Below are 13,486 nucleotides of genomic sequence, written 5' to 3'. Positions count from 1 at the left end.
CATTTTGCATTTTAATGGATGTATAACGTTCTGTTTACATATATCACATTTTATTCAATTTATTTTTTTTAAGTTGGTCTTTTATAATTCATTATTATACATATTTCTATAATGATAAACTTATAAACCCATACACAGGCACACCTCATTTTATTGTGCTTCGCTTTATTAGTACTTTGCAGACACTGCCTATTTTACAAGTTGGAGGTTTGTGGCAACCCTGCATCAAGCAAGTCTCTCAGCCCCATTTCTCCAACAGCCTTTGTTCACTCCATGTTTCGTGTCATTTTGGTAGTTCTCACAATATTTCAAACTTTTTCATTATTATCATATTATGGTGATCATAATCAGCAACGATATAGCATTTTTTAGCAGTAAAGTCTTTTTTTTAGATTTTATTTATTTGAGAGAGAGCGCATGAGAGAGAGAGCATGAGCAGAGGGGAAAGGCAGAGGGACAAGCAGATCCCAGGACCCTGAGCTGAAGACAGATGCTTAACCGACTGAGCCACCCAGGCACTCCTAACAATAAAGTATTTTTAATTAAGATATACACATTTTTTTTAAGACAGAATGCTGCTGCACACTATAGACTACAGTATGGCGCACACATAACTTTTATATGCACTTGGAAACCAAAAACTTCATTTGACCCACTATATTTCCACATTCACTTTATTGCAGTGGTCTGAACTGAACGCACAATATCTCTAAGGTAAGCCTGTATGGTTTTCTCTGGGGTATATATAGTATACATCCTCAAGTTCACTAAATATTTCTAAACTGCTTTCCCAAGTGGCTTAACCCAGTTAGCATCCCTGCAAGAAAGGTATAAAGGTTCCAGTTTTTTCTTGTCTGTGCCAATGTGTGATATTACTTAACTTACAAAATTTTTGCAGCTTTAATAGATATGAATTGATGTGTTTTTGTGGGGATTTTTTTCCCAGTTCATGTTTGTCTGACTTCTAATGAAGTTCAGCCCATGGGACTGCCCCTCTTATGAATTGCCTATTCACTCCATCCTTTACCAATACTCTGTTGGATTTCCTGTATTTTCCTTGCTGATTTGCAGTAGTATCCTATATAGCTTATATGTTACTCATTTATAAGTTAAGCAAAACAAATATCCTAGTCTGACAACTGATTGTTAATTTTGTACATGGTGTCCTTTGTTTAACAGAAATCTTTAATTTTGATGTAGTCAAATACATCAATTTCTCCCTTCATGGTTTGTGGTTTCAGCGGCTGGCTATAAAAAATTCTTACTTATCCCTAAGTCAGTCACCAAAAAATTCTACAGTTTCTTCTAATAGCTTTATAATTTTGTCTCTCACAGTTAGGCTTTTAATCGATCTGAAGTTTATTTTTATATGTGATGTGATGCAAGAATTTAATTTCAATCTTCTCCATATAGAGATTGCATTTTCCCAGCACCATTAAATAGTCCATCCTTTCTTCAACTTATTCGTAATGGCAATCTATCAGATACTAAGTTCCCACATGTGCATAGGTCTATTTACAGACTCTGTATTTTATTTCCTTGGTTTTTGTGTTTGTTCCTACTCCAGAACAATACTGTCAGAACCAAGCTCCAAATATAATGAAAGGTCTAAAAGATCTTAAATATGTAAATTTGAATATATAATTTTCCAATGATATAAATCAGAGGTCAGTAAACTTTTTCTTTAAAGAGCCAGGCAGTGGATATTTTAGGTCTTGTGGGCCATAGGGCCTCAACTATTCAACTTTGTCACAACTACTCAACTCTGCCCTTAAGATGTGGAAGTATTCATAGCTAATATGAAAATGTAAGCGTGACTGTGTTCCAATGAAACTTTATTTACAGAAACAGGCAGCAGAGCAAGCAGGTTTGACCCACAGGCCACATTTTGCAGATCCTGGATATACATAGTATATGTATGTCAAAGACATACTTTAATTTAAAACTTTTGTTACAAATAAATATTTAAAAGACATACACAATAAGATATCAATTTAGAAATACTGCTTTTTTCCATCTTCTTATTTCATAAAGCTATTTTATGCAAAATTTTTTAAAGATTTTATTTTTAAGGGATCTCGACAACCAATGTGGGGCTTGAACTTACAACCCTGAGATCTAGAGTCACATGCTATACTGACTGAGCCAGCCAAGTGCCCCTATTTTATCCAAATTTTCATGTGTATTTTCTGCATCAATGTCTCCGTCATCACTAAAGCAGCTCAATGAACTCGGTGTTTTCCAAAGCAAATTTTCTTCACTTCCTGAGTTATTTGAAAAATTGAACTTTTTCAATCCACTAGTTCCTGGAAATCCTGCTATTTCTGATAATTTTATACCCAGCCACATGTTTTTGTTGCTGTTGTTTTCTCACTCATCTCATAGGTATGTTTTCATGATCTTTACAAGCTAACCATTTACATTACCCCTTCTTTAAAGTAATCTTTTTTAAAAAAGATTTATTTATTTGAGAAAGAGAGAGAAAGCATGCGGGGAGGAGCAGTGAGAAAGGGAGAGAGTCTTAAGCAGACTCCACGCTAAGCACAGAGTCCAATATGCGGCTTGATCTCATGACCCTGAGATCAGGACCTAAGCCAAAACCAAGAGTTGGACAATTAACCTACTGAGCCACCCAGGCGCTGCTGAAGTAATCTTTAAAAAGTTTGCTTATTACAACTTCCAACAGTAGCCGTCACGAGGTCACATCACCAGGAATTTCCATACTGATGCTGAATGTCTTTAACTCCCCTTTCACAGGTTTGGGCCAGTTAATCTCTATAGGTACAGGTTTGTTTGTTTGTTTGAGGTCCTTTCAGGGGAATGTGTCTTTGCCAAGCAGTACTTTGTAACTCAAACTAAAGAAATCCTGGGCTTTTCATAATAAAATATGTTGCAACAATTCAAAATAAAGCAATTTCCTTTTCCTAGAAGGATAATCTCATGGAAAAAAAATTTTTAAAGGATCGCCACATATTCCCAAATATATATTACTTGGGTTTTATAACTCATTTTGATATCTGGCAAAATGAATCCTCCTCTCTGCTCTTCTTTTCGAAAATTGTCTTCCTATGTATAAATGTTTTTCTTCCATTTAAGTGTTTTAATCCTTTTATTCCATTCTCTTGAAAATCTTGGTAGAATTTCTACTAAAATTGCTTTGCATTTATAGACTAGTTTCAAGAGACATGACATCTTTACATTGTTGCATCTTCCCCCTCTACTAACATGATGAGTCCTTTATTGCCAATCTTCAAAAAACAGTAGCCACCTATTTGGCTTTACAGGTGAATTATTTAACTCAAGTTTTTTCATTTTAACTCATAATACACCCCCAAGGAGTCTATAGACAGACCCATTTTTCAATTTAATTGGCTCCCTATTTATATTTTGCTTGCATTATATCCTATGCATTTAAAAACATTATTTTGAGATGGGGTCTATAGGATTCACCAACCTGTCAAAGCATCCATATAAAAAATAGATTAAAGATCTCTATGAGATACTCTCATGTTTTATATGTTGTTTCAGAAGAAAAGTAAAAGCAAGTTCCCCAACAATTTCATGAAGCCATTGTAACCATGATACTTTGTACTCTTCCCTTCCATAACTCATTATTTTCACTGCACTTCAACATCGCTTCATTGGGAAGGTATTCCTTAGCATCTCTATGTCAAATCCTTCCATTAACTATTCCAAGTACTATAGTATACTGCATTTCCACATTCCTCCTTTTATCTGTATATATGATTATTTGATCAATGCCTATCTTTCTAATTAGAAAATATAATCCATGAGGATTGTTTTGTCTGTTTCTGCTGTCCATTTTATCCCACCGATAGGCATGATGCATGCCCCATAGCCAAGTTCTCAATAAACATTTACCAGATGTTTGAATTAATAGTGAATAAACAAATGTGTACTATGTGTGCACTGTTTCACAAGTGATGGAGCAAAAATATAAAGTTGAGTATGAACCAATCCTGTCTTCAGTAAGATAGACATATATGAACAAGTATAGACATGAGTTGAATATAACCTATATGATACAAGATAAAATGAAACATATACTAAATAAATATATAAGAAAAATGGTACTGGAGCACAAAGAAAAGAGCCACTAACTGTGAATGGTGTTGGCATGACTTCATAGAAGATTTCAATGACTTCACAGAAGTTTTAGTTTTTAAATATCCTGCACATCCTGGACTTGAAGGATATGCAAAATTGTGATCGGCAGAAAATGAAGAATGATTCAACCTGAACTATGCAAAGCATAAAAACAGATGGAGAACTCAGGAAGTTGAAAGCATTGTCTTGGCATAAAGTACGTACGAGAAAAGAAAGGGGAGAGAAATAGAGTAGAAGCGGGAGAGGCAGCTTGGGGGAGAATATCCTGACTTCCTTGCTAAGAATCATTTCCCATACTGTCTGATATCCAACCTAGTTTGCCACATCACAAGTTACAGAAATCAGTAAGAGAAAGCTGAGAAATATTATAAAACTATCTCAAATAAATCAGATATTTGGCTCACTCTCTGTAGGCTAAAAATACTTCTCCAAAACAATTTGTAACTATTGCACACACGCGCACACACACACACACACACACACACACACAAAGCCCAAGCTGAAACACTCTTTATACTAACATTTACATGAAGTTCTTTAGCTAATATTAATTCTTTATCTTTAATATGTATCTTTAATATAAATAACTTTGTTTCTGTGTTTCATGATGCCACCATGACCAATATCCAAAAGGCACTGAAATTCAGGTCTACTTCTTAACAACAATAACAAAAAAAAAAAAAAAAAAATTTATATAATCACCAGATATAGAACCTTTGAACTGAAATGATTATTTCATTCACAAGATGAAATCATCTTGATGTTAGAAACTGCGATTCAAAATAAGTAAAAGTACACTCATAGCTTATTATTGACAATAGGAAATGATTCATCTTGAATATGTAGATACCCCTCTCTGGTGATGAGAGGAAAGTATATTGCTTCCCTGAAATTTGTTTCTTAAAGAAAAGTATTCAACAAATTCAATTCTGGGGAGAAAAAAAAGATAAATAGAAGAAACACTTTAAGGCCATTACAGATATCCAACCTTCACGTTCTTTCTGCTTAACCAAAATAAAGTACTTCTTTGAAAAAGACATTAGGAAGTAAAACACTTTTATGCACTGCTCCTGGGTAAAATACTATTTGCTCGTCATCTAAAAAATAATAATAAAAGAAAAAAGAAAACTCTGATTGCATTATTTACATTTTTTGCAATTTGTGCTAGGTTACTCACTTAATCTCAGATTGATGTAGATAACGATAAACCTTGAACTACTTCATGATCCAGTAGCACAATGCTACTTACCATGCTGGCAACCAAGATATCTGAATACTAACTCTGACATTTACACTAGAACAATAATGTCCCCCTACAGTTCCCCAAGCATATCATGCTCTTTCACATCGTTGCAGAGGCTGTTCCACCCACTAGAATATAATTTAGTTTCTTCTTTCAGATTTCAGCAACCCTGTCTGATCCCCACCAACTGGCAGAGTCACTCACTGACTCTTAGGTTACACTTCTAAACAATATATCACACTGTAATTATTCTTATGTATATTATCTGTCTAGGACCATTCACCTTTCGCCCAGCACTGTGCCGGTGACACATACTACGTTATTATTTGCACCTTATTTAAAATTGAGTTGAGGTATTTTAAATAAGCAAGAAAAATTCAGTATTTCAAGGAAATCTACGGCAGGAAAATATAAAGATTTTTCTTTAAACACGGTCTAAGTCCTGATTTCACTTCCTATTAGCTGTATGAGACTGCTGGAAAGTTACTTAGTTTAGTCTTCATCTGTCAGGTGGGATTTTAACATAGACATCAGAGTACTGTGATAATTGAGATAACATATGAAGACAACCTAGCTCAAAGTTTCCCCATTCTCTCCTCTCCTTTATGTGTTCTTTATGTCTGGACTTGAACTTGGTTGACTCTTTTCCTTATAGAAGTAGCATCTGTTCCCCATGTTCTACATTACCTACAGTACAATGTTTTAGTATTGTCTGAGTGTCTATCCTTTTTATCTTTGAAGGAACTAAAATTATGTATCAGATTAATCAAATACTAAACTATATTTCTGTATTCTCACTCTTCTTAACTATGATTATTATTCTAAGGTTTAAATTGAAATGATATTTATAAAGCTTTTTCTTTAACAGTCCAAATCTGTGACACTCTAACCTTAAAGTAGGACTTGATTATTAACAAAACTGAAGCATTAAAATAAATATCATTTTAACACTGATTTTCACCAGAGAATGAATCTGAAGTAGTGCTTTCTACAAGTTCATGGCATGCAGTTTTGGAACAATATCACTAAATGTAGTCACACACTTTTTTTTTAGAGTGCTTTTCAAACTGCAGAGTGCAACCCAACACTAAGCACCAATCAATTTAGCTGTCCAAGACTCATAATTTTTTAATAAAATATATCAGAGCATTGGAAAGACTGCGAGTAAGCATTTCATGCAAATCTTGTTTCTATTATATATTAACATTTGTATGTAGTGTATATATATATATATATATATATATATATATATATATATATATATACACACCAGGTTATAGCTCAAAATAGATTTCTTTAATGGACGGAGGCTTAAAAAAAGAAGTATAAAAGCTACTGTATCACTAATCAGCTAAGAGAAAGAATTAGTGTCCTTTTATGATAAAAGAACAAACATATGCCACATAGCTGGCCATCCCAGACCCTTGGCAGACCTCTCATCTGAACTTCTACAAAGCTCCCTAAGTGACTATTATAACTCTAATGTTTATTATAAAGTGCAAATCAGATCATATCATCCTATATGCGGTTCCTCTGCCTGGAATGCCTTTTCTCCCTTTCTTGGCCAGATGCAGAGCCACCAAAACATCAAACAGTAGGGCATACTCAAGAAACAGTACCAAATAAATAAATGGGAAACTAGACTAATGACTCTGACATAATGATTAGCTTTATTATTTGAAAATATTTTAAAAATAGCTTAAGTACTTCATTTTCACAAATAACTACAAAATTCTCCTCCAGAGTAACAGGAAAAAAAAAAAAACACAATGGAATCAGAATATTTATAGAAGCACTATTCATAATAACCAAAAACTGGGAAAACCCCAAATGCATATCAGTAGTAAAACAGACAAAGAAATTGTAGTATATTCAGGTACTAGAGCACCATAAAGTCAGAAGAATGAATGAAATACAACAACATGCGATCGTTTAGGTGAATCTCACAAATGTGTTGAACAAAATAATACAGACCCAATAGAATACATACTACGTGACTCCGTTTGTATAAAATATAAATATATTATATATATATAAATAATCTGTGGTGCCAGATAAAAGGATAAGGTTACCCTTTGGGCTGGGAAGTAATCTTCCCTGGATGGGAGTACGAGAATAAAGCAGGCTCTATGACCAGTGCGGAGTGCGAGGCAGGCTCAATCTCACAGCACTGAGATCATGACCTGAGCCAAAATCAAGAGTCGGACGCTTAACTAACCGAGCCACCCAGTTGCTCCCCAGTTGGAATTTTTATGTTTTTTAAAGATATTTATTTGAGAGAGAGAGAGCGCGCGCACTTGAGCATGGGGGAGGAGCAGAGGGAGAGGGAGAAGCAGGCTCCCGCTGAGCAGGGAGCCCGCCGACGGGGGACTCAATCCCAGGATCCTGGGATCATGACCTGGGCAGAAGGCAGACACTTAACCGACTGAGCCACCCAGGCACCCCCCAGTTGGAATTTTTAAAGTAAAATCAAATCAACAATATTCTCAAGGAACTTTCGATTTCCATTGCCATTTGCCTTCAAAACATGAAAAATCAACCCTTTTTGAGGTCCACCAGCTCTCCCTTATGACTTCATAACAGGCTGCCTGTGCATTTAGAAATTTCACCTCTGACCCTAGACTCAGCTCTATTCCAAGTTAACATGATTAAGTACTGCAAAAGAATCAAGTGATACACTCATTCTTATCATCAACAGTTATAAGCAGTCTCCAAAACATTCTTCTAAGGTACCCTCTATGACCTGAAACTTAGACATTCAGTCTTCTGGAAGAGACAGGAGAGAAAAGATGTCCCAGAGTTTTGAAGGAAAAGACTGTAACAAGCCCTGTTAACAACTAGCACTTCAGTAAAAGCCTCAAAATGTGGATCCCTGGATTCATGTTTTGCACCTAAAAAGACATAAATAATTTTGCCTGGACTGTTGGAAATCTGCTCCATCAGGGGATCTTAAATAGGAGGATCTTAAGATTCCTCCAGAAGCAAAAGATCTTCGGACTGAAATGGCTAACCAATGACTCTTGGATCAGGTAGATGACTAATCAAAATCAACAGCTTCCATCCAAGAAGGGAAGAATGATTTTCTGATATCTCTACTCGTTCTTTTTAAGATCGTTCTGTTTCCTGTTTATCTTATTCTTATGCTTTGGTACTCTAACGATCAGCTGAAGGTTTCTCATATGCTTTCATGTATTTTCATGATCACATTTGTAATGTCCGTTAGCCTTTCACTGCCACCTAAGAAAATGCAAAACTCTCCCTACAATCTCACTGACAAAATTTAATAGATGTTCCTGGAAACACTACACACAGGAAAGTTCCTTCCTTCTGGAGTATTTCTGTATTGGAATTTTCTTCATGTTATTAACCCTAACAAAATTTGACCTTGATCCCAAGTCATTACAGCAGTTTCAACAGAATCAACAGTACCAGGAGTGGCGACTAAAATGGTAGTTATCGTTGCTTTAGCAGCAAATCTTTATCTTTTGGCATCCTGAAATTTCCATCTCATTGCAATAAATGAAAATCAAACGTAACCTAACAGCAGTAGATGTACTACTACTCATTATATTAGAGTCAGCTCTCTTCATGATCACATGGAAAGACTTTCTAGACTTCCTTGCAGTTAAGAGCCCTGTGACAGGTTTGGGGAATGAGCTGTGAGCAAAAGTGACCGGTCTTAGGTAGTTAATAAGTTCTCCATTTTCCATTCTCTCCATTCTCTTCCTCTGATGCGGCAACCCCAAGCTTCTTTTCCCCTTTCAGTGAGATGGGAAGGCGAGGGGGGACTGCAGTTGGTTATTTCCCTTCTCTCATGTTGAGGTAAAGTAGTTTCCCTTGAGAACAAAAAGCTCTGGGAGTATTTCAACCATTTTGAATATTTATTTCAATTTATTGAAAAAAAATATATTCTTTTACCCTTCCCCTGCTAGAAGTGCGAGAGAATTTTTCACTGACCTTCACGTTGAGAGCCTGGTGACATTCCTAGAGGTTAAACTCACAAAACCAGGGAGGTTGGGAAGGTTGATCCCCTAAGGCTGGGCTCCCACAAATTTTTAACTCAAGTCAGTCCACACTCAGCCTTCAGTCTGAGTTCATCAATTATAGTTAAGTTTTCCTACCAGATCCTAGCTCCAATAGTTTCTGTTCCAGTTAAGCTGTGGTTCTCTTTCTTCACCTCTCCCTCTAGTTGTCAGGGCATTGATCTGTCCTGTGATTACAATTATGTGATAAATCTTAGAAGAGTTGCTGATTTTCCACTTGGTCAGCCTTTTCTTCCTGCGAGGATGAGAGTAACAACTTCCAAACTCTTTACATGTCAAAGAGGAAACAGAAAATCTCTACAATATTGTTTTTCATTGTTCATCAGCATGTCTTTTTCTGAATGTGAAATATTTGTGAGAGCAGGAACCATAGTCCTTTTATCTCTGGATTCCTACACCTTGTGCACCATTAGAATTCTTCAGGGCTCAATCATGGACCTTCTTATCTGCTCTTCCTCACACACTCTCTAAGTTATCTTATCTATTCATCTAGCTCTAACACCAAAAGTTATAACTCTCGCCAATCCATATCTCTCCTACAAAGTTGGCTAATTTATAACATCCGAAACGTAAAAAGTTTAAAACTTATATTTTAGTTACTAGTCCTAACCCATTCATCCTTTCCCCTTCTCGATCAGAGTTAATGGCATCACAACCAAATTAGTTCTTCCGACCAGAAATCTGGCAGTCATCTTTGGCTCTTTTTTGTTCCTTACTAACTTCCTCCATATCTACTACACTAAAAAAAATCCTGCCATTTCAATCTCCAAATATATCCCCAATCCACTCCCCTCCATCTTCACTCTAATCAACCCGGTCCAAGTCATCATCATCTCTAGCATAGTCTTTCATAAAAGCCTCCTCATTGCTCTACCCATTTCTATTCTCACTCAGTCTACTCAGAGAGCAGCCAGATTAATCTTTACACATAAATTAAATCACGTCAATTCCATGTTTGAAAGTTTCCAATTATATTCCTTTTTTACCGAGACTCAGATCCTTTCATACTGAGACTCAGACTCACTCTCTGTATAAACACTGCCCTATCTGAGTCCTACCTCTGGAATCTCATCTCCTGCCATACTGCATCTTGTACCACAAACCCTTTGCTACTTAAAAACTTTCACAAATGAAAAAAAAAAAAACAAAAACAAAAACAAAAAAAAAAAAACAAAAAAAAAAAACTTTCACAAATGATGTTCTCTCTGCTTAAAAAACACTCTTTCTCTTAGCATTTTTTCCTGTGAAAAGACCTCATAATCAAAGAGGACTACTGTATTAAGTGGCCATTTGATTCTAATGATTAAAATTTTAGATTTTCCTAGTATTTCAAAAGTGTAATTTTTATTATGTCCCAACATGAATAAAACTGTCATTACATGAAAATTCAAAACAAACTAACCCAATTATTGGTTTAATTAATCTGTATTTTAAAACTTTCTAACTTACCTTTGATATTATGTTAGATATTGGGATACAAAGTTAAATTAACAGTTGCATTACAAAGAATTTAACAGTTTTTTTCCTAGTACGCCCATCCTTAATTACCCAGGGACTTGTTCTACACTATACATATAACCTGTATTATATTGCCTTTAGAGAAACTTTCCCTCATTTTGATGCTGAAGCAAAAAAAAAAGTATAAAAAAAAGAAAAAGGAAGGAAGGAAGGAAGGAAGGAAGGAAGGAAGGAAGGAAGGAAGGAAGGAAAAGAGCAAACTTAAAATTATTTAATTTGTATATTAAGGAATTTCTGCAAAGGTTAAAATGAGCTGACAACGGACACAGATGTCTCAATTGATTTTCTATGCCTTAAAACTTACGGAAAATCAAAGTTGGACACGCTGTTCTACTTATACCTACAGTTTCCCATGAATTACCAATATCAAAATTAGTAAACCTTCCTGTTATATTAAAGAACTATGAAATAAACAAACTCCAAAAAAGACTCAAGAAACTTACATTATTATAGCTTTGAATAGCCACAAAATGGGATTTATATAAATTCATTAAAATGAAATTACTGTTCAGGAAATACTAGACTTTTACTACTATCTGATAGAATACTTAGTTATTCTACTATGAAAATATCTACATGGAGTATGAAGAAACATAAGTCCTATTTTTTATATATTAAATGAATACCTGGAATTCAGTTCTTAGAAATAATTTTATAGATGAATGAACAGAAAATAGGCAGATAGGAAGTTATCCCATTCGAATGGTAGTCAAAGAGAGAAAAAAATCAGATGACTCAGAAAGAAGTCTTAGAATACGGAAAGACGAATTAAAAGAGAAGATTCACAAGTATCCTGGTTTTGGGATCAGAAAAGATAAAAGGAAAGCTTCTGGAAAATTATATACCAAAAATCTGCAGCATAACAGGAATATAAGATGAAAAAGCTAACTATTGACAGAATCTATTAATTCTCAATTTTTTTTTTAAAGTAGGCTCCATCCCCACTGTGGAGCCCAATGTGGGGCTTGAATTCATGACTCTGAGATCAAGACCTTAGCTGAAATAAAGAGTTGGACACTCAACCAACTGAGCCACCCAGGCACCCCTAATTCTGAATTTTTAAAACTGCATAAATCACAGATTAACAACAAGAATGAGCTGCCCAAGATATTTTAATGGAAATAGTACCTATTAAACAAGAATTAATGTTTAAAACATCCAAAAGTACTAGTCTTTTCTCCTACCATCTTCCTATCCAAAAATCAAAACAAACTGAATTATATTTATTATTGAAGTAAAGCTATTTCTTTTCAAGTTTGCCTTGATCTTTGTTTATGCCAATCAAATGTCACTTTATTTCAATAATTAGACATCACTTTTTAAAGTTACTAACAAAGTATCTATTTTATTAATGCCCATTGTAATCTGCTAAATAATATAACTTAATCTTGATTACTTTCTGAAACTTACAAATAAGATATGTAACTGAAGTCATTTAATACTGATGCAAATTTGCATCTAACTATATTTTGTTTTTGTTTGTTTGTTTGTTTGTTTGTTTGTTTGTTTTTAAAGATTTTATTTATTTATTCAGCAGAGATAGAGACAGCCAGCGAGAGAGGGAACACAAGCAGGGGGAGTGGGAGAGGAAGAAGCAGGCTCATAGCAGAAGAGCCTGATGTGGGGCTCGATCCCAGATCACCGGGATCACGCCCTGAGCCGAAGGCAGGCGCTTAACCGCTGTGCCACCCAGGCGCCCCTGCATCTAATTATATTTTGATAGTAATTTTACTATTTTATGACATTTCAGTGCCTTAGAGAAAATCAGCAAGATAATGACATGGTACGCCATTTTAACACAATTTTTTATTAGAAAAGAGTTTACTAAATTCATTTCTATTCCTTGTAGCACAGTATTCTTATACCATCAAAGGAAAAAACATGTAAAATCAGTTGTGAAGAAAGGTTTGCTGAGTTCCTCCTACAGATCAGGCATTCTGTTAGATGCCAAAGATAAAACAGTAGCTAGGACAAAACAAGTCTTGACTTCACCTAGATTAAATACAGCAACAGCTCCCATTTTAGAGCTACATATACCGTAGACCCCCCAAGCCTCATCTTCAGTGTCACTCTCTGTGCTTTCAGTGACCCATGACCCACTGGGGTCTGGAGCATAGGATCCTCCTGCCATACCCTCGGAAAGTCAACAGTAGCCTAACACTATGTCACAGGACCTGTATCATTCCCCTCACTTTATCTCATCATGTAGGCACTTAATCATCTCACATCATCACAAGAAGAAGAGTGAGTATTGTACAAGATTTTTGAGAGAATCCACATTTACATAAATTTTATTAGAGCATATTATCATTGCTCCACCAGTCACTGTTTATCTCTTACTGTGCCTCATGTATAAATTAAACTTTATCGTAGGTATATATGTATGGGGAAAAAACAGTAAATATAGGGATTATGTGCCGTCGGCTGTTTCAGACATCCACTGGGGGCCTTGGAACATATCTGCACGTAGGGGTGAAGGGGACTACTCTACACTTTTAGAAGTAGTGTACCACAACGTAATTTTAGGTTGGTTGAAACGAAAACACCAACAAAA

The 13,486-nt window shown here is 35.3% G+C and overlaps 1 protein-coding gene across 1 annotated transcript in view; it reads right to left on the bottom strand.

Annotated features, from left to right (window-relative positions):
* RIMS2 (regulating synaptic membrane exocytosis 2) overlaps nucleotides 1-13,486 on the bottom strand; it is a 626,259-nt gene that overhangs the window by 466,213 nt on the left and 146,560 nt on the right. The window lies entirely within an intron of this gene.

This window comes from Ursus arctos, unplaced genomic scaffold (assembly GCF_023065955.2).
Source record: "Ursus arctos isolate Adak ecotype North America unplaced genomic scaffold, UrsArc2.0 scaffold_6, whole genome shotgun sequence".
Lineage (NCBI taxonomy): Eukaryota > Metazoa > Chordata > Mammalia > Carnivora > Ursidae > Ursus > Ursus arctos.
Note: the sequence above shows the minus strand (reverse complement) of the source record. Positions and strands in the feature narration are given on the sequence as shown.